Source organism: Eptatretus burgeri, chromosome 7 (assembly GCF_056783735.1).
Source record: "Eptatretus burgeri isolate ZD-2024b chromosome 7, Ebu_testis_v1, whole genome shotgun sequence".
NCBI lineage: Eukaryota > Metazoa > Chordata > Myxini > Myxiniformes > Myxinidae > Eptatretus > Eptatretus burgeri.
In genome coordinates, this window is record NC_140967.1 from 23,914,093 (window position 1) to 23,934,074 (window position 19,982).

General features: G+C 32.9%; 1 long non-coding RNA gene across 1 annotated transcript; it reads left to right on the forward strand.

The window, feature by feature from the left end:
- The first annotated feature begins 535 nt into the window (after window positions 1–535).
- Window positions 536–3,625, forward strand: LOC147022827 (uncharacterized). Its single transcript, XR_015059933.1, has 2 exons — window positions 536–1,831; window positions 1,929–3,625. It is a non-coding gene; the product is annotated as an uncharacterized LOC147022827 (long non-coding RNA).
- The last annotated feature ends 16,357 nt before the right edge of the window (window positions 3,626–19,982 follow it).

A 19,982-nucleotide genomic window follows, 5' to 3' on the forward strand; every position in this document is an offset into this window, starting at 1 on the left:
AACAGGTCTCCAGATGGAGGGATGGCACCTTTGTGATGCAACATGCTGCTGATGAAACTCCATGAACTCTCCTCTAATTTGTGATTTAATATTCGGTAGACTGAACACCTCCAATAAGTTGGAGGATTAGATTGGGTTTAAATAAAATCCAGGCAAGACACTTCAAAGGTCAGTGCACTAATTTTGGATCATCGTCATACACTCAAACTCAAATTGAGTTTCCTCAAGTCAAAACCCCAATTAATCTTACTTTTGCTTTGCACTCTATAATCGTGTGTGTGTGTCCTGCATAACTGCAAAACCATAACACTGAGGGCCCAAAACTTTGCATGTATACTTGGGGAACTCCAATGGGGTGCATGAATGAAAATTAGGTGTTTGGGTAAATTTAAACACCCCTTTTGAAGATAATTAACAGCTTACTTTCATGAAAGGCTTATCCTTGCCCTTGGTCAGCCCAACTTCACCTCGCAGGGGTTTTAGCCACCATGTTGATTTGGCCTACTAAAAATGCTTTGCCTTGGAAACACGATAGTAGGGTAAGAATACTGATTCTGGCTCACTTTTCCCCATGTAAATGAATGGGGGATTTTCAGCGATTTATATTTTTTTTCCCTAAAAATAAATCCCCTTTTTATCCCAAGGTATATTTATTTGTCTCCCCTTTTAACTTGGAGGTTGAACCTCATTGAATTGAACACCTGGGGGTTGAACAGCTCACTCATTGAACCTATAAAGATTTGTTCATTCTCAAATTCCTTCAATAGTTTAATTTTCTTTGCACAATAATCCCCATCTAAAATATTAACAAACAAAATATTTGAATCTTTATATTTTTTAAGATACCCCATTTGTGTCATTACGAAATGATAAACTTCTCTTAATGCTCTTGTTTGACCACCTCCTGAGCCACAGGTTATTTTTTGTTAAGCCCCGCCCACTTTTCTTTAAGCCCCGCCCACTTTTGTTAAGCCCCGCCCACTTTTCATAAGGTAATTTTTCTAAGCCACGCCCACTTTTCCTAAGCCCCGCCCACTTTTGCTAAGCTCCGCCCACTTTTCATGAGGTATTTTTTCTAAGCCACGCCCACTTTTCCTAAGCCCCGCCCACTTTTGCTAAGCTCCGCCCACTTGTCATGAGGTATTTTTTCTAGGCCACGCCCACTTTTCCTAAGCCCCGCCCACTTTTGCTAAGCTCCGCCCACTTTTCATGAGGTATTTTTTCTAAGCCACACCCACTTTTCCTAAGCTCCGCCTACTTTTGCTAAGCCCCGCCCACTCTTACATCATTTCCAGTTCATCTCTGACTCACAAAGAAATCACTAGAAAATTACAGGATGTTATAGTTTTGAAAAATTTCCCAATGAAGGCTTGCCTAGGCTTGCCCAGGGAATTTCCAAAGGAAACCACACCCACCAGTCTTTCTCTATAAAAGCTTCAAACCCAGGCTCCATTTTAAACATTTGTTCTTGCTGGCAATGGTGTTCTGTGTGCTTGTCTCAAACTCTCTGTCTTCTATGGAACTAAACCTTCAAGTTGATGAACTGGATTCAAACCTCTTATCTATTGAGGTAAGATTTTTTATTTTCCTATCTTCAAACTTTGATTGAAGCATACTCATTTAATAATTAAATAACTTAATTAATACATTATTATTTTCTCTCACAGGAAATTGTATCTGAAAATACTGCTTTTGCTACAACTTGGGGGAAATTGTTGGCTTGGTTGAAGACCTTGAGTGGGATGACTTTGGTGTTCCTTGGAACTCTCTGTCTTCTATGGAACTAAACCTTCAAGTTGATGAACTGGATTCAAACCTCTTATCTATTGAGGTAAGATTTTTTATTTTCCTATTTTCAAACTTTGATTGAAGCATACTCATTTAATAATTAAATAACTTAATTAATACATTATTATTTTCTCTCACAGGAAATTGTGTCTGAAATACGAAATGAAAATACTGCTTTTGCTACAACTTGGGGCGAAATTGTTGGCTTGGTTGAAGACCTTATGAGCGACCAAGACCCACAGAACGAGTTCGTCCTTGATGACCCAACCAAAGAGTTATACCTTGGAGACCAGCAAAATCCTGAAAAAGAGTTTTACAGCAATAGTACTCATTGTGAGTTATCAAGACAATACCCACTGAACAAGTTATACCTTGATGAGCCAGAATACAAGTTTTACCTTGGAGACTCACAAATTTTGAAAAAATCAGTAAATGAGTTCTGCCTTGATGGTTTAAATAACTACCTTGGAGACTCAGGAAAAGGGTTCTGCCAAGATGGTTCTAAATATGGGGCCTACCTTGGAGACTCACAAATTTTGAAAAAATCAGTAAATGAGTTCTGCCTTGATGGTTTAAATAACTACCTTGGAGACTCAGGAAAAGGGTTCTGCCAAGATGGTTCTAAATATGGGGCCTACCTTGGAGACTCACAAATTTTGAAAAAATCAGTAAATGAGTTCTGCCTTGATGGTTTAAATAACTACCTTGGAGACTCAGGAAAAGGGTTCTGCCAAGATGGTTCTAAATATGGGTCCTACCTTGGAGACTCACAAATTTTGAAAAAATCAGTAAATGAGTTATCCTTAAGAGACTTTGTAAGTTGGTTTTACTTTGAATACTTGAAATGTGGGTTCTGGATTGATAACTCACAATGTGATACATATCTTGGAAACTCAACGGGAATGTGGTTATACCTTGAAGACTTGGAAAGTTGGGTTTATGTTGGACACTTGAAACTTTTTTGGGGGCTTTTATTTATTTATTTATTTATTTATTATTATTATTATTTTATTTATTTATATTTTGGAGACTTTTGGAGTTGCTATCACTCTTTGGGATCTAAACCTATCGATGTAGTTCTTTGTCGGATGGTGCTTGATGGGAGCAAGATCAAGAAAGTTCTGGGAAGAAAGTGCAGGCTTACTCCCTCTTTCTACGTCATCAAACCTGAAAGCCTTAAAAGACAGAATTGGAAGAAGAAAAAAAAACGTAAAAATATATATATATATATAGGTGGAAATCTCATTTTGAAAAAGACATTGTGTTGGGCGAGGATTGAGTTGGGGTTGAGATTTTGAATGTGAGGGTTAGGGTTGAGATTTTGAATGTGAGGGTTGGGACACACACACATACACATCAACAAACAAAAGTTAAGCCTTGACTATTCAGTTGAGGATTCTGTGTTTGGGGTTCACAGATCTAAGAACGTCCCCCTTGACACACATTATATACTGTAATACACCTCGGACTTGTTCCTCTAGTGTCCACAAAGGTGTATTATATGCTTAGTTTTGTCTTTTGTAATTCCTGTGAATAAAATGAACCTAAAATCTCTTCCCCTTCCAAATCATATATTTTATAAGTCCAAGGAACTGTATCTATTACATCAACAATTTTAAAAAGTTCTTTCGTCCATCGTTCAGTAAAACCCTTTTCAAAATGAGATTTCCACCTATATATTCTTACGATATCACCAACTTTGAACTTAGGTTTTCTGACATTAATCTCTTTTTCATATTTTAATTTTGTAAATGTTTCTGATGGCTTCATATTCGTTGACGTGTGAATCGTGTCATTATACTTATCCACAATATCCTGAATAAAAGATGACCATTGCTGTGAACCGAGTTGTGTGAATTTTTTATATAGTCTCTCTTTTAAGGTACGATTAAAACGTTCAACAACAACTGCCTTCCCTTCATTAAAGGTACTGTATAATGTAATACTGTTATTTTTTAGAAAATTCATAAATGTCTTGTTATAAAACTCTCTACCCTCATCAGTCCACAATTTTTTAGGTTTTCTCTTACTTTTATTAAATATCTGTTGAAAAGCTAACATAAGAGTATTACCTGTTTTGTTTTTAAAGGGACAACCCACGCATATCTACTCCTCAAATCAATAACGGTTAAAGCATACTTGTACCCCTTATCATTATTGAGTTCAATCAAATCAGCAGACCAGATATAATCAACTTCCTTGGAATAAACTTTCCTTCTCTGAAACTTTGTGAATATTGGTTTATGTAATTCATCAGCTAATTGCTCTTCAGTCTTAATGGCATCATTAGAGCCTATAAGTTTTTTGAATTTCCAAGTCCAAGTTTCAATTTAGCACTAATCATCTTCTTCACGATGAACCTATCAACTTTTTCTCTCAAGGTTGGATTTTGTATCAGAGACAAATTATACAACATTTCTCTATCGGCTTCATGCTTTTCTTCCAACGTTGTGGTATTCCCATAATCAATATCGTGTCTCATGCACACTTCATCAACTCTATTGATTGGTTTACTCCAGGATTTAGGATTGTTTACCTCATCTAATCTTTTATCCAAGTTTGTGCCTGGACCACAGAAAGAATACCCTGGAAGATGTAATTCCCCTGGTATTCCAGTAGTTGTAAATTTACTTCCTGATAAAAACTTTTGTATATCTCCTCCGAGTTTGTGTTTGGAGATAAATTGATTTTTTTGAACCACACACCGAACATATACCTTTTTGTATAACCCTGTTATTTTTACTTTTAATATATGAAATATTTTTAGTATTAGTTTTCTTTTTACATTTGAGACAATAACTCATTTATTTATGAGAAAAATTTCTGCAGAGTGCAAAAACCTTTTTAGTTTCCAACATGCACATTTGAATCTTAACTTTTAAAACATAAAGAATCCTTAGAAATGCCTTCACTCTCTCCTCCATTTATTTAAGAAAAAACTTGAATTAAAATGAATAGCTTGACGATGCTAATAGTTTTGTTGAAAGTATTGCAAATAGACTTGTTAATTCTTTGTATTCCTCCTCGGTGGGTTGAGTTATTTTCTGTAATACCTCTATTCGTTTTTGAATCTCACTGGTTTCCATACTATAATATTTATTTATTCTCTCTCTTTCCTCCCTCTCTCTCTTCTCTTTTTCCTCCTTCTCTTTCTTCTCCCTCTCCTCCCTCTCTCTCTTCTCTTTTTCCTCCTTCTCTCTCTTCTCCTTTTCCTCCTTCTCTTTCTTCTCCCTCTCTCTCTTCTCTCTTTCCTCCCTCTCTCTATTCTCTCTTTCCTCCTTCTCTCTCTCCTCCTTCTCCTTTTCCTCCTCTTCCCTCTCTTCTTCAACTCCTTCCTCATCCCTTACTATACTTGAATCGTTTACACCCCATATAATATTATACATATATTCATCAGGATTTCTTGTTATTCCTGTATCCAAAATAATTTTTTTTACAACAGGATACCAATAAAATTTCTTTTGAATTTCTAAAAGAGCCTTACCTTTTCTTAACCTTATAATTTTTTCATTATTTAACATTCTAATTAAATCTAAAGTTGTTGGTTTATCAACATCAGCATAATGCCAATCTTTTATTGAAAATACCTCATTCTTATGTTGTAGAACATATTTATTAAAATACCGAATACCCTTTTCTTGAAGGTATGCTTGAACACAGAAATGATAATTTTCTTGAAGCCTTCTTGCTGTCATTTATGTATTAGAAATATATGTTAGAATAATATTATGGCACGAAACACCTCCCCATCTTCCCATAGTTAAATCATTTTGTATTTCCTTACTTATTATATATAATCCTGTTTTTTTCTGTTTTCATGAGATAAACAAGGGCAAAACCATTATTATATTTACCCTTATTAAATTCTTTTATTTGTTGTTTACTAATCGTGGCTCCACAAAACTCATTCTCGATACCAAGTGGATAATATTCTTCCTTACGAGACTGATTTAATTGTTCCAGGTCTTCGAGGTTAATTTTAAATGACCAATTATACCCTAAATCATTCATATCATACCCCCATTGTTCTATTCTCATACAAACGATACGCCCTTCTTTATAAAAATTTATTTTAATTCGAACTGTGAATTCTGTATGACCTGGAGATAATATCAACACTTCTGTATCTTTAGAATACACAGCCGTTTTATTTAAGTATATATATTGTGATAAATCGCTTAATCTCACCAAGTCATTCGCGTCAGTCGGGCTTGGATAATTTTTTAATTTATAAGCATTTTTCATGTTAATATTTTTGTTTATATTATATTTATATCGTTCAGCCTGTGCCTTTGTGTAATAATTTGATAAATCAATATCCAGTTCTTGAGATACACCAAAGATAGAACCATCTTTACCAACATAAGTCATTTATATTAGATTAAAAATAATATCATAAAATTTTTTATTTTTGTTGAGTTGAAATAACACATATAGACATAATTGACCACAACACTTGGAATTTAATTCTTGGACTTGAAATGTTTGATAAACACCATTCTGTAAGAATTTTATGACTTCAACAGGTGGTGGAAGACCAAAACTATCAAAATAATATTTGTCTTGACTATTAAAAATACAAACCCAATGAGAACCGTTCCCATCATTATCTTCTAAGTTCATAATAATATTCTTTGTATGTTTCGACACATTTGTTAATTCATCTCTCATACAAATAACCACATTATGAATTTTTAATTTCTTACAATATTTGGCAAGTTGTAAATTTGATGTTGTATTCTTTCCAAATTCTTTCAACCACTCATCAATGCTCATTTATTTATTAGAAAGATATAATCCATTACCTCTTTTCGTTAATTTTACACCTGCTTGTGCTATAGAAGAAAGCATATCTCCAACTAACAATCTCGCTTTATCAGGCAGACCTTCAAGTTTTTCAGCAAAATCTACAATTACACCACTTCCACTAATTTGTTTCTCCAACTCTTTGTTATGTCTTTCCAATTCTTTTTGAGCCTGGAGTTGAGCCTTCCTTTCGTTGGCAGTTTTGACCGCTGTTGAAATACCACCCGTCAATGCTCCAACCGCACTTAAACCAGCAAATAAAGGAATTAGAAATGGGAGAAATCCTCCACTCGTCTCTCTTATTGAATATTTTTTCAACATTGGTTTTGTCATTTTAATTTTAAGTGAGCCAGTGTCATTCAAGATTTTAACCTGTTCTCTTGTGAGCAAAACATCAATTCTTACTGCTCCTTTTCTCTGAATTGTATTAACGTTAATCGTACAAGGCTTTTGATTTTGAACACAAGATGATAGTTTATGAAGATTGATTTGATTAACATATACCCCAGTTGGTACTTTACCACTCATTTATTTAACAAAAAATTATGTGAGACTAATCATCACACCATTATCTGTATTAATCTGCAATTCTGTTTCTTCCAAAAGCAAACAATATGTATCAACTTCTTCACTCTCTCCTCTTTCAATGTATAGGGAAGTATCCACTCGATTAGACTTTATAGTTTCTTTTTGAGCGCTCAGGTCAAACGTATAGATTGTATACAAACTTTTAAATGCTGTCATATCCAAAATAGGTTCTTTATTTCCATTACTTTCACACACCTTTTGGTAAGACTTGTATGCTTCAGCAAAATCATTTTTTTCCCAATTAATTTCCAATCTATCTCGTGGATAAAATGTTCCATCTAGAGAAACGCGAAGTTGTTTCACCTTAGCATTATCACTCAATGCATTATTCTTATCAGTCGCAGTATCACCATCTGGCTTTTTAAAAATCATCCACAGATATCGTGGCTTTCCTTCCAGAACACCCAAATTCCACGTGTAAGTAGTTTGATTGAGTTTAACGTGTTGACATCTTCTTTTGAGGTATGATACACTGAGTGGTCTCTTTGAGTTAAGTCTTCGATTCAACATCTCTTCTGTTTTAAGATTAGGAGTATATTCACTGATATACCAACTCATCTCCTCAATTACAAATTTATTCTGATCACCAAAAGCATTACCAGCACCAAAAAGCAATCTATTTTCATTATCATTCCTTTGTAGTTGAAATCTAATTTTAAGACCATACAGAACTTTATCATAATCACAAAATCCAAATATACCTTTAAGAGGAACTGCCACAGTAAAACTATTTTCTGCTTTTGTATCATCATTATACATTCCTTTCCTTTGAATATATCCAGGGTCTGTGTTTGTTCCCGTTGACATATCAGGAATAAAACCTTCGACAGACCCCTTTCCCATTCTATCACTGAATGTATAGAGTGTAAATTTCATCATTTCAGATACAGCAGAGACATAATCAACCGCTTCAACTTCTTGTGTTCCAATATACAATCGCACACTATCAAACATTTTCCAGAAGAAATCATTTACAAGTGTAGCGTTTGTGTTATTCCCAGCCTTAGTGAATTTAAATTTACACAACAAGAAACTTTCGGAGAGATTCAAATAGGTTTGTTGATTATTTATTTCAAAACTTTTTGTACCATTTGTATTCCAGTCTGTTCCAGTTATTGCATTTACCTTGAAGTAATCTTCTTTTTTAGTGGAGTTTGAGATAATAATAGTATCATCCAAATCATAGATACTATCAATTGCTTCCATACTTGTATTTATTTAGGAAAAAAGATGTTAAAACTTTTGAAACCCTGATCCAAGTATTTGAATTATTTTCTGTCGTTCTTGGGGGGACAACTGAGTTTTACCTTTCTTAATTTCTTTTATTGCTTGTAATTTATGAGATTCTTTCTGAGCATCTTTTATACTCTTTACAGCACCTGCTACATTTCCCACAGCAGAAGCAGTTGAACCAATTAGGTCTTTATGTTTAAGAATAGTTGAACCAATACCCATGAGAGTATCAATTATCCCATCTCCTCTAAATTGATGTCCAACACCCCTTTGTCTCTTAGGTTTATAGTATCCTCTACCAAGATACATACCTTCACCCTTGTAGTACGGGAAAGGAACATCCCATCCCCTGTAATTATTTTATATTTTCCCAACTCGTGCTTCCTCACAATAACCATCGTATTTATTTATTGAAAAACTTCACGTAGGTGAATTCTGATGGATATAACTTCTCCATTAAAAGAGATCACACGATTATCTTGGTCGGTTATCCTAAAATTTACTCTGTGTATGGTTTTTCCTGACACAGGTAGATAAACCAAATTTTTAGGCTCCATATTGAATTTATAACCAATTGGGGTTGAGTATGCGCTGAATGAAAATATTGTATTTGTTTTTAATCCATCATTATAAGCACCATCAATCAAATCACAGTGAATTAACACCGAATTTATTCCTGAGGATATTTGAATGACATTATCACTGTAAAACGTCCCATTAGTTTCAATCTTTTTGAGGAGAAACCTAATAACTCTCTAAATGAATTATCAATTGTGAAATCAACCTTGTAGTTATTTTTAACTTTAATCGTTGATTTTGAAGTATGTTTTTGAATGTTTATAATAATATTTTTTGGTTCATCACCCTGTTCTTTCATAAGACGAGCAATTTCGGAAGATATTTGAGAAATCTCGTATGCTCCGGGTGAGACTGTTATCGTTTTGTATCCACTTCCCGGATTATAACTAAACTTGTCATTTTTCTCGGTTATATTAAATAAGGTATTATAAGTCTCCATGGACAATAAAGATGCCTCATATTCTTTTGTTGTGTCAAGTTGTAGTGGGTATGGGAATGAAGATGTGTGGTCGCTTGTTGTGAAATTAAAACTCAGGATTGTGCTTCTCATCTTATTTAATATGAGATAAAATGTCTTTATATTGAGATTTATTAATTATTTTCATGTTCATCAACTGGTCTAAAATGGCTGATGCTTCATTAAAACAATTGTTATTTCCAGCCTTCTTACTGCCGAACAACAATAACAGTCTATTAACTAATTGCGATGGGTCATTTGGAAGAAAACTAATACCTGAACCAAGGATACTTAAAGCCTGAATAATGTGTTTCTCCTTCTCATTCTTCCTACTTTTACCAGAAAGAATAACCTTATAATTTAGAGTGTTCAGCAAATCAATATATACTCTATCATCATTATTTTCCATATCCAATGGTTTATCAATATACTTTGATTCATCCCTCACAGTTGAACCTTGTCTTCCATCTTTTGTGAGAAGAAACATTAATCTCGGAGTTAGTTTAACAGGGGTTGAGCAGAACTTAAGAACCTTAATTCATCATTAAATATCAATACCTTTTCTTGAACAAGAAGAAATATTGCTGGTTGTTCTGTTGGAATGAGTCCTGCTTTGGTTTTTGAATCCGCTGAATATTCATTGTTTTGAACAGCATTCACAATATAATCAGGGGTTGATTAATCTCTTCCAGTTGTTGAAATAAACCTTCATCATCATATTCTAATTCTCCTAAATGCTCTAATTCTTCCTCCGTCATTTGACTGAAATCTTTTAACATTTGAAGCTTTCTAGGAGTATATTCTACTGTGGGAACTGTGGAAACATCTTTCATTTTTTCTTGGGAAGTCTTTAAAAGTGGTTTAAAAAATTTCTCTTGTTTTTTTCAAATGCTTCTTCGCCCGTTAGTTTCTGTCTGCGTTTCTTCTTTATGTCTTCCTGTTGTTTTACAACTTTTGAAACCAACTCTTGATGTTCCTTAAATCTTCTTGCTCTTTCTTTTGTATCCATTTATTTATTGTAAAATATCATTTAATGAATTGTAAAGATCAACAGGGAAATTTTCCTTTTCTTCATCATTCAAGTAGATGTGTTCAAATAAATCCTTTTCTTTAAATATTTCATCAAATTCTTTATTAACATTAATGCGAGTTGTAATTTCTTCTTCACTAATCCTTGCATCTCTGCTTTTCATACGTTTGTGTTGAGTTTCTTCATCAACATCAAAACCGAATGATAAAATCTTCACTCCGCTCAGATATTTAATAATTTGTCTCGTTCCTTCTGGATTAGTTTCTAATATCCCAACACCACCAGATTTTAGTTTCTTTAACTCACTCTTACAATGTGAATATTTTGTTGTACCAAGAGAAACCTCCTCAAATATTTGTCCTTCATTCCTCAATCGCATATGTTCCTCCACTGAAATATAGTGATAATCTTCACCTTTTACTTCTCCAGGTCTTATTGCTCTAGTTGTTGTTGATACAATGCGTATCACGGGGTGTTTTTTAAGTAAATTTACAATATTCTCATTTGTACTACACAAGAACCTTGATTTATGAAAGTTTTTTCCAGAAGCAGATTTACCCACAAGATTTATAATAATAGTTGTCATTTATATATGTAATTGTTTATAAAACAAAAAATATATCCCTTAATATCTCATCTTGTTTCACAACAATATATTTATATTTTTCAGTCGTGTGCTTCATATAATCCTCAAATTTCTTTTTACTACATAATGTAGAACAATTATCTCTCCAAAAATTATTGATATCTATTGAATTTAACTTGAATAAAATAAAAGTATTAGCATTGTTTCTGATGGAACGACGAGGAAGTTGAAAGTACGATTGACTAAGATAAATACAATTACAAGAAGAATGTCTCCCTCTTGTGTAGTAGCTGTCCATTACCGTTTGGTTTCTCTCATTAACACAATCATCAAAGATAACGAGGTTCTTTTTGATTTATCCAAATCTTGGGAGACGGTATATCATCCGTATTATCACTAAGAATACAAGTTATAAGATTTGATTTCTTTTTACATCTCTGTGTATCACAAAATAGTTGAATTATATCTTCAATGTTATAATCATTTAGGTTTTTTTGACGTTTAAATAAACCTATTATATCTTCTTTTGAAGACCAGCATTAAAACCTTGTGAGAGTAGTTGATACTCTGGTTGAAAACTCGACTTTGTGAAAATTATTAAATTATCATAATCTAAAAAGTTGGGAGTGAGGAGCATTTTTAAAAGTAAGCAGGTTTTTCCACATCCACTTGAACCAACTATGAGACATCTTAATGAATTTGGGAGATTTTTATGGTTGTTAAATTTTATCTTATTTTCCCAAATAGGTAAAAAATCATTCATTTATATATTTGAAAAACAGGTTATTTAATTTATTATTGGCTTTTTTAGAAACTCTATATTTTATCCTAAGTTCAGGTTTAATTTCAAGATAATCCATTATTTTATTTATACAATATCTTGTGTTGATATTTCCCTGAAAATTACATCCATGAATAATATACAACAACAATCCTTTGAACATTTCTCTTATACGTTCAGTTTCTTCCCTTGTAAGGAAAGGTGTGTTATCATCCTCATACTTTACATTCATTTCTCTAATCAATCTTGTAAAGTAATTCATTTTTGGTGTAAATCTAAAAGAATTATTTTCCTTTTTATATTTTTTATTATCATTAATTAGAAGATAATCACAGAATATACATTGTTTATAGGCTTTTGACTCTGTGTTTAATCCCGTCTTTCACACGCAGGACAATTCTCAAATTTGTCATATGGAGAATCAGGAAAGTCTAGCATATTTATAAAGTAAAACTTTACTTAAACTGAAATTCATCTATACTTTCAGTTGTATATTACCATCGATATCGATATACTTTTTTTCATTATCAGATTCAACGACAACATTTTTTATATTAAAGGTAATTTTAAAATTATCGTTAACTACTATTGAACGAAATGTCATTTCACCTGATATATTAACATCCTTTATTTCATCAAGATTTACATCTTTAGGGTTGTTGAAAAAAATACAAATTTCTCCTTGCATATTACAGATGGTCTTATCTTTTCTTTCTAAAGCTTCATCCATAAGGTTTTTGTTCTTTGATACTTTTTCTTGTTTCATTGCTTTTTCTAGTTTTGAATATATTACTAGAAGGAGAGGAGAAACTTTTGTTAGAGATACTTTAATTGATGTTCTACCAGGTATACTAAAAGCCCTTCCACTGAAGGAAATTGAAGAACTCATATTATTTACCATAATAGTTTTTATCCAATAGTTGTTATATTTATCTTTGTTCAATTTTACATCCTTGACATATTTCTCAGTATCTTTAACAGATGAAGAGATTGATTGAAACTTGTCTTTTGTGTCTTGAAACATTGTATTTATTAAGTGAAAAAGTTGGAGGATAAAATGTTTTTAAGCACAGATTCACCTATAAATTAAACGAAATTTTCATCAAGAAAATTTTAGTTCAAGCAAAGTTTTATTCTATAAATATGGTGAATACAACGTACTGCGATGTTTGTAATCACGAATATAAACATTATAGAAAACACCTCCGAACCAACAAACACACATTTAATCTATTTCATCAAATATCTCCTCTTGAGTTGGAAAGAAAACATTGTGATATCTGTTCAAAGGATGTTTTGAAGAGTAGTTATAATCAACATCTTCAATCACAAAAACACAAGAAAAATGAGTTTAAAGTAAAGGGAGACTATTATATTAAAAACACTGATGAGGCATTTAAAGGGCATATAAAAATAAGGATTTTTCAATTTGGAGAACCCGGTCCATCATCAATAGCTGAATCAATTGAAATAGTAAAACCCGATGTTGAAAAATTTATTAAAAAGACATTAAAAGAAATGAAAACTTTAAAGTTTTATATGGGAGTGAAAATGAATATGAAAAGACAAGATGAAGAACAAACTCCTTATATGAGAACAGATCTTCATTTTATAACATCATTTCAAGATTTTTTGAATAGTGGGGTTTATGAAGAACTATCAAGACAAGAGGAGGATGTTGATAATACAGTGGTAGGAAGTGGATTCAATATTAAAAAAATCATCTTTTTAGATATACACATTCTAAAATCAAACCCTCTTAAAGCTTCTTCTTATATTGAATTACCAAAAGAAATAAAACTAAAGAAGGCAGTTGTTAATATTCAGAACAATGATAATAAATGTTTTCTCTGGTCTGTTCTTGCTCACTTACATCCACCAAAATGTAATTCAGAAAGAGTAAAACAATATATGAAATATGAGAATACCTTGGACATTAAAGATTTTAAATTCCCAATGCCACTAACAGATATTCCTAAATTTGAGAAAAAGAATAATCTTTCTATTAATGTATATGGATTAACGGATACAAACAAAGTTCAAATATTAAAAATTTCAAACAACTATAAAAATGAAGAAACACACATTGACCTTTTATATTTTAGTGTTGGAAAGAATTCACATTACACATACATCAATAATTTATCAAGATTAATCTCTTCTCAGGTATTCAGAACAGCAAACAAAATATATCCTTGTAAGCGATGTCTTAATTCATTTCATACAAAAGAACGATTAGAACAACATTCAAAATATTGTAGTAATCATAAATCAGCTGTAATTACAATGCCTAAACCTGGTGAAAAGATTTATTTTGAAGATTATAATAAATCTATCATGCACCCATTTGTGATATACGCTGATTTTGAATGTATCCTTAAAAAGATAAATACTGCTTCTCCTAATCCAAAAGAACCATATACAAATAAATATCAAAAACATATTCCTTGTGGTTTTTGTTATTATATCAAATCATCTGTTGGAGAAAAGTATAACAAACTTGAACATTATCGTGGAAAAAATGCTTCACAAGAGTTTGTAAAACGATTAGAAAAGGATTGTATAAGACTCACTAAATTAATGAAAGAAACAAATGAACCGATGAAATTAACCAAAGAAGAAAAATTAGAATTTAGAATGAACAATATCTGTCATATTTGTGAGGGGGAAATTAAGGAGTTTAAAGTTAGAGACCATTGTCATCTTACTGGTAAATATAGAGGTCCCGCTCATTCCTGTTGTAATTTTAATTATAAATTACCTTCTTTTATTCCAGTCTTTCTTCACAACAGCGCCAACTATGATACACATCTATTTATAAATGAACTTTCAAAAACACCAGGGAATATTTCTGCTATAACAAACACAAGTCAAAAGTATATTTCATTTTCAAAAATGATATTCACAAAACCTATAACTCGTATTAGGTTTTTAGATTCTTACAAGTTTATGGGAACACCACTAGCCTACCTCGCATCAAATCTAAGCTCCACGGACTCTTTTCCAAATCTTAATTCATTCTTTCCAAAAGAGGAAATTCTCACTAAAGAGGAAATTCAGATTAAAGAGAGAATTCAAAGTAAAGAGGAAATTCTAACTGAAGATGAAATTCTAATTATAAAGAAAATTCGAACTAAAGAGGAAATTCAGATTAAAGATGAAATTCTGATTAAAGAAGGAATTCTTACGAGAGAGGAAATTCAAACAAGGAATGAAATTCAAAGTAAAGAGAAAATTCTTACAAGTAAGGGAATTTATCCTTATGATTATATGGATTCATTTATGAGATTTAAAGAAACACAACTTCCTTCAAAAGAAAGTTTCTATAATAACCTTTATGAAGAAGAGATAAGTGATAAGGAATATAAACACGCACAAGAAATATGGAAAATATTTAAGATAAAGAACCTTGGAGAATATCATGATTTATATCTAAAAACAGATGTTTTATTGTTAGCTGATGTGTTTGAGGCTTTTAGAACACTCTGTCATAATAAAAATTGTTATGGATTAGACCCTGCCCACTATTTCACAGCTCCTGGTTTAGCTTGGAGTGCAATGTTGAAAATGACAAAACAAGATATAGATTTAATCAGTGATGTTGATATGCTTTTGATGATTGAGAAGTCCAAGAGAGGTGGAATATCACAAGTATGTTCAAAAAGATATGCTAAAGCAAATAATAAATATCTTCCAAATTATAATAGTGAAAAAGATAGTAATTATTTGATGTATTTTGATGCTAATAATTTGTATGGATGGGCAATGTCTCAATCTCTGCCTTATGGTAAATTAGAGTGGGTGGAAGAAAAGGATTATGAAAAGGCTTTGATGAATATTGTTATTTCTTCTCAAGAGGAATTGAATGACGAAGAAGAAGGTTATTATTTTGAAGTTGATTTGAGGTACCCGAGTGATCTTCATAATAAGCATAAAGATCTTCCTTTTGCATGTGAGAAAGAAACTCCAAAGAAAGAATGGTTAAGTGATTATCATAAAAGTTTTAATATTAAAGGCAAATCAACAGAAAAGTTATTAACAACATTCTATGATAAAGAGGGATATGTTTTACATCAGAGAAGCTTAAAACAGTTTTTGAGAGAAGGATTGAGAGTAGCTAAAATTCATAGAGTTTTAAAATTTAAACAAAGTCCTTGGGTGAAAAAGTATATTCAATTCAATACAGATATGAGAGCAAATACCAAAGTAAAATTTGAAGGGGACTTTTATAAATTAATGAATAATGCTGTATTTGGAAAGACTATGGAAAATGTTAGAAACAGGCAAAACATTAGATTCGCAACATCTTGGAAAGAAGCTTCGAGATTGATAAATAAACCAAGTTTTGAGAGAGAAGAGGTTTTTTCAGAGAACTTTTCTGCAATTCATATGAAAAAGGAAAGTATTGTAATGGATAAACCAATTTATATTGGAACAGCAGTTCTTGATTTATCAAAGATATTGATGTATGATTATTTGTATAATGACTTAAAGAAAGAGTATGGTGAAAATGTTTCATTGTTGTATATGGATACTGATAGTTTTATCCTAGATATAAAAACTGATGATGTTTATGAAGATATGAAGAAAAATATTGGAGTATATGATACAAGTAATTTCAGCAAGAAGAGTGAGTTATTTTCCAAAAAGAATGAAAAGGTTATTGGTAAGTTTAAGGATGAGTTGGGTGGAAAAGTAATGAGTGAGTTTATTGGATTGAGAGCAAAGGCATATGCTTATAAGTATGGTGAACAGATTGATAAGAGGTTAAAGGGAATAAAGAAATATGTAATAAAGAAATCAATAACTTTTAGAAATTATTATAATTGTTTGATGAATAAGAAAGAAGAATATAGGAAAATGAATACAATAAGAAGTTATAAACATAACATATATAGTGAAGAAGTAAATAAAAAGGCATTAGGAGCCTTTGATGATAAGAGATTTATTTTAGATAATGGAATAGATTGTGTTCCATATGGATATTGTATGATAGAGTGTATAAAATAGATTATGTTTTAACGATGGGAAGATGGGTTAGGGTTTTTCAAGGGCTACCGCCGCATTTTTCACAATATATAAATGGTTAAACCAAGTATTAATCAAACTAAAGAGTGGAGAAAATCTCAGTCTTGGTATATAAATGGAAAACATAATGAATGTGAAAAATATCAAATAAGTCTTATTGAAAAAATAACTAAAACAAAGGTAAATAAAACAAATAAGCGAATTAATTTAAAAACTAGTAAGTTAGAGGATGTAAAGAAAAAAATGAATATCCTTGAATGGACTGAAAACTTTGATGGTTATCAATTGAACAATGAAAAAACAATTTACTATAATCTCAAAATGATATGTGGCTCAGGAGGTGGTCAGATGAGAGCATTAAGAGAAGTTTATCATTTCGTAATGGCACAAATGGGGTATCTTAAAAAATATAAAGATTCAAATGTTTTGTTTGTCAATATTTTAGATGGGGATTATTGTGCAAAGAAAATTAAACTATTGAAGGAATTTGAGAATGAACAAATCTTTATAGGTTCAATGAGTGAGCTGTTCAACCCCCAGGTGTTCAATTCAATGAGGTTCAACCTCCAAGTTAAAAGGGGAGACAAATAAATATACCTTGGGATAAAAAGGGGGGTTTATTTTTAGGGAAAAAAAATATAAATCGCTGAAAATCCCCCATTCATTTACATGGGGAAAAGTGAGCCAGAATCAGTATTCTTACCCTACTCACGATATACTCTCATGGACTAATTAAAGTGTATAATCAAAATATGATGTCAGATTTGAGAATCGGATCTTGTGGACTAAATAAATGTCGAAATCTGCAGTGAAATCTGAAAATTAAATGAATGAATAAAGAAATTACCAATTCTTATATGTAAGCGTATATCTTTTACACTTTTAGCAAGGCTATGCACCCTCGTTCTCCATATTTACACAAGAAATGTGAAATTGCCAAAGAATTAAAGTTAACTTTACATAGTGTACTGTTTTTCCCAAAGTGTAACTTCATTGAATGCAACAAAAACTCGAGGGGGAGCACTCGGGAGAGTGCAAAACATCCGCCGCCAATACTGCTGGGTCACTCAAGTGAACCTTATATTTTATTCATTAAATATGATGTCAACAGTGCTGACAGAGTTATAGTTCTTTTCTCCAACATTTTTTTTTGGGGGGGGGGGGGTGGAAATCACTTAAAATATGTAGAAATGCAAAAAAAAGAAATCGAAATTGTTGAAAAAAAAGTTGCAAAAATTTTTATTTTTCTCTAACAATTTTTTTTGGGGGGGGGGGTGGAAATCACTTAAAACATGTAGAAATGCAAAAAAAAAATTTTTCTCTAACAATTTTTGGGGGGGTTGGAAATCACTTAAAACATGTAGAAATGCAAAAAAATATTTTTTTTTCTCTAACAATTTTTTTTGGGGGGGGGGGACCAAGTCCAAAATCTATGGCATGATACTTGGACCATACCTAACCCCCCCACCAAGTTTCGTCGAAATCCGTAGAGGAGTTTTTCCATAATACTGTTCACAAACAAACAAACAAACAAACAGAAAGGGGATGAAAACAGTAACCTCCGATCTTCGATAGCGGAGGTTAATAATTAAGCAGGCCAAGACTCCCACGGCTTGAGCAGTGGCCATGGTGACCGTGGCGCGGTTCTCCGTGGGGACATCCCCGGAGTTAGGAAGGCAAAATAAGTTGGAGGATTAGGATGAGTAAAGCAATTGAAATAGTGAACTGAGTTCAAGAGAGAATTGAAAAATGTTTTCATTGTGTCTACAACACAATGAATCACCATGGCAGGATGTCCAAATGGTACACACACACACACTCTATGTTGTCTAGCCTGGGTTCTAATTTTTTTTTCACCTTTTGTGCGATCTGCTTTAATTTAAGATGTTACGAGCTGAAGTACCCGGTAATACCCAGGAAATTTGCCCTATTTTCCTCACGCTAGTTAGATTGAGGCATTAGTTGTATGGAGAAAATTGGGAAGGCTTCTTTTATTCCTCAGATTTATGGAAGGAAGGCTTTATGCTGCCGTAATCCTCAGAGAGGTCATAGTTGAAGGCGGCCTTGAGCCACTCAATGTTTCTAGCAGCAGTGGCAACTGTCCTTGATGTCCTGCCAAAACCCGGACCTAGAAAGCTGGAACGTGAGTTTTGTGCTTCTCTCGCCCGTCGGTGTGACGCTCTATTTGCAGTAAGGCGACTCTCTCTCTCTCTCTCTCTCTCTCTCTGTCTGTCTGTCTGTCTGTCTGTCTGTCTGTCTGTCTCTCTCTCTCTCTCTCTCTCTCTCTCTCTCTCTCTCTCTCTCTCTCTCTCTCTCTCTCTCTCTCTCTCTCTCTGTCTCTCTCTGTCTCTCTCTCTCTCTCTCTCTCTCTCTCTCTCTCTCTCTCTCTCTCTCTCTCTCTCTCTCTCTCTCTCTCTCTCTCTCTCTCTCTCTCTCTCTCTCTCTCTCTCTCTCTCTCTCTCTCTCCAGCCGACTCCGCTTGCCTGGCTCTTTCATGAGCAGATCTATCAGCAGTTAGCTGTTGCCATGCGCGTGCAGTTCGAGAATTCAAATAACTGGAGGAGAATGTGTATGTTTAAAAAGTCAACGAATACGAACATTTTGTATTTCAAAAAACCCTCGCGTTTTTTAACCATGAAGCCTTTTGTTACGCCAGCGCACTATTCGAAAGCCATTTTTTAATGGAATTTTTTTTTTAATATCTATATTTTTTCATTTTTATGGAAAGCCACTTAGTGCATCCTGGAGCTGAATGTTAGGTCTATATGTGTGTAAAGTTTCATCAAGATTGGTTCACTGGTCTAGGAGCTTATTGGTTACAAACAAACAGACAGACAGACAGACAGAAGGACTGCCATTTATATAGTAGATTTCATTTCATTGGGAGCTTGGAGCGATGTTATCTTCTCATGTAAAAGTCTTCTGTATAAAAGCGAATGAGATGTCGGTTTGTTTGTGATGCTACTCCTCTGAGCTAACAAGGTTTTTTTTGTACACCTTGTCGAGGCTCTTATGAGAGCTAACACACAACGCACAGCAAGAGGGGCATGAGACAAGAGGGGCGGGAGTGGGAAGGACAAAACAGTGGGGAACAGAGACAGGAGAT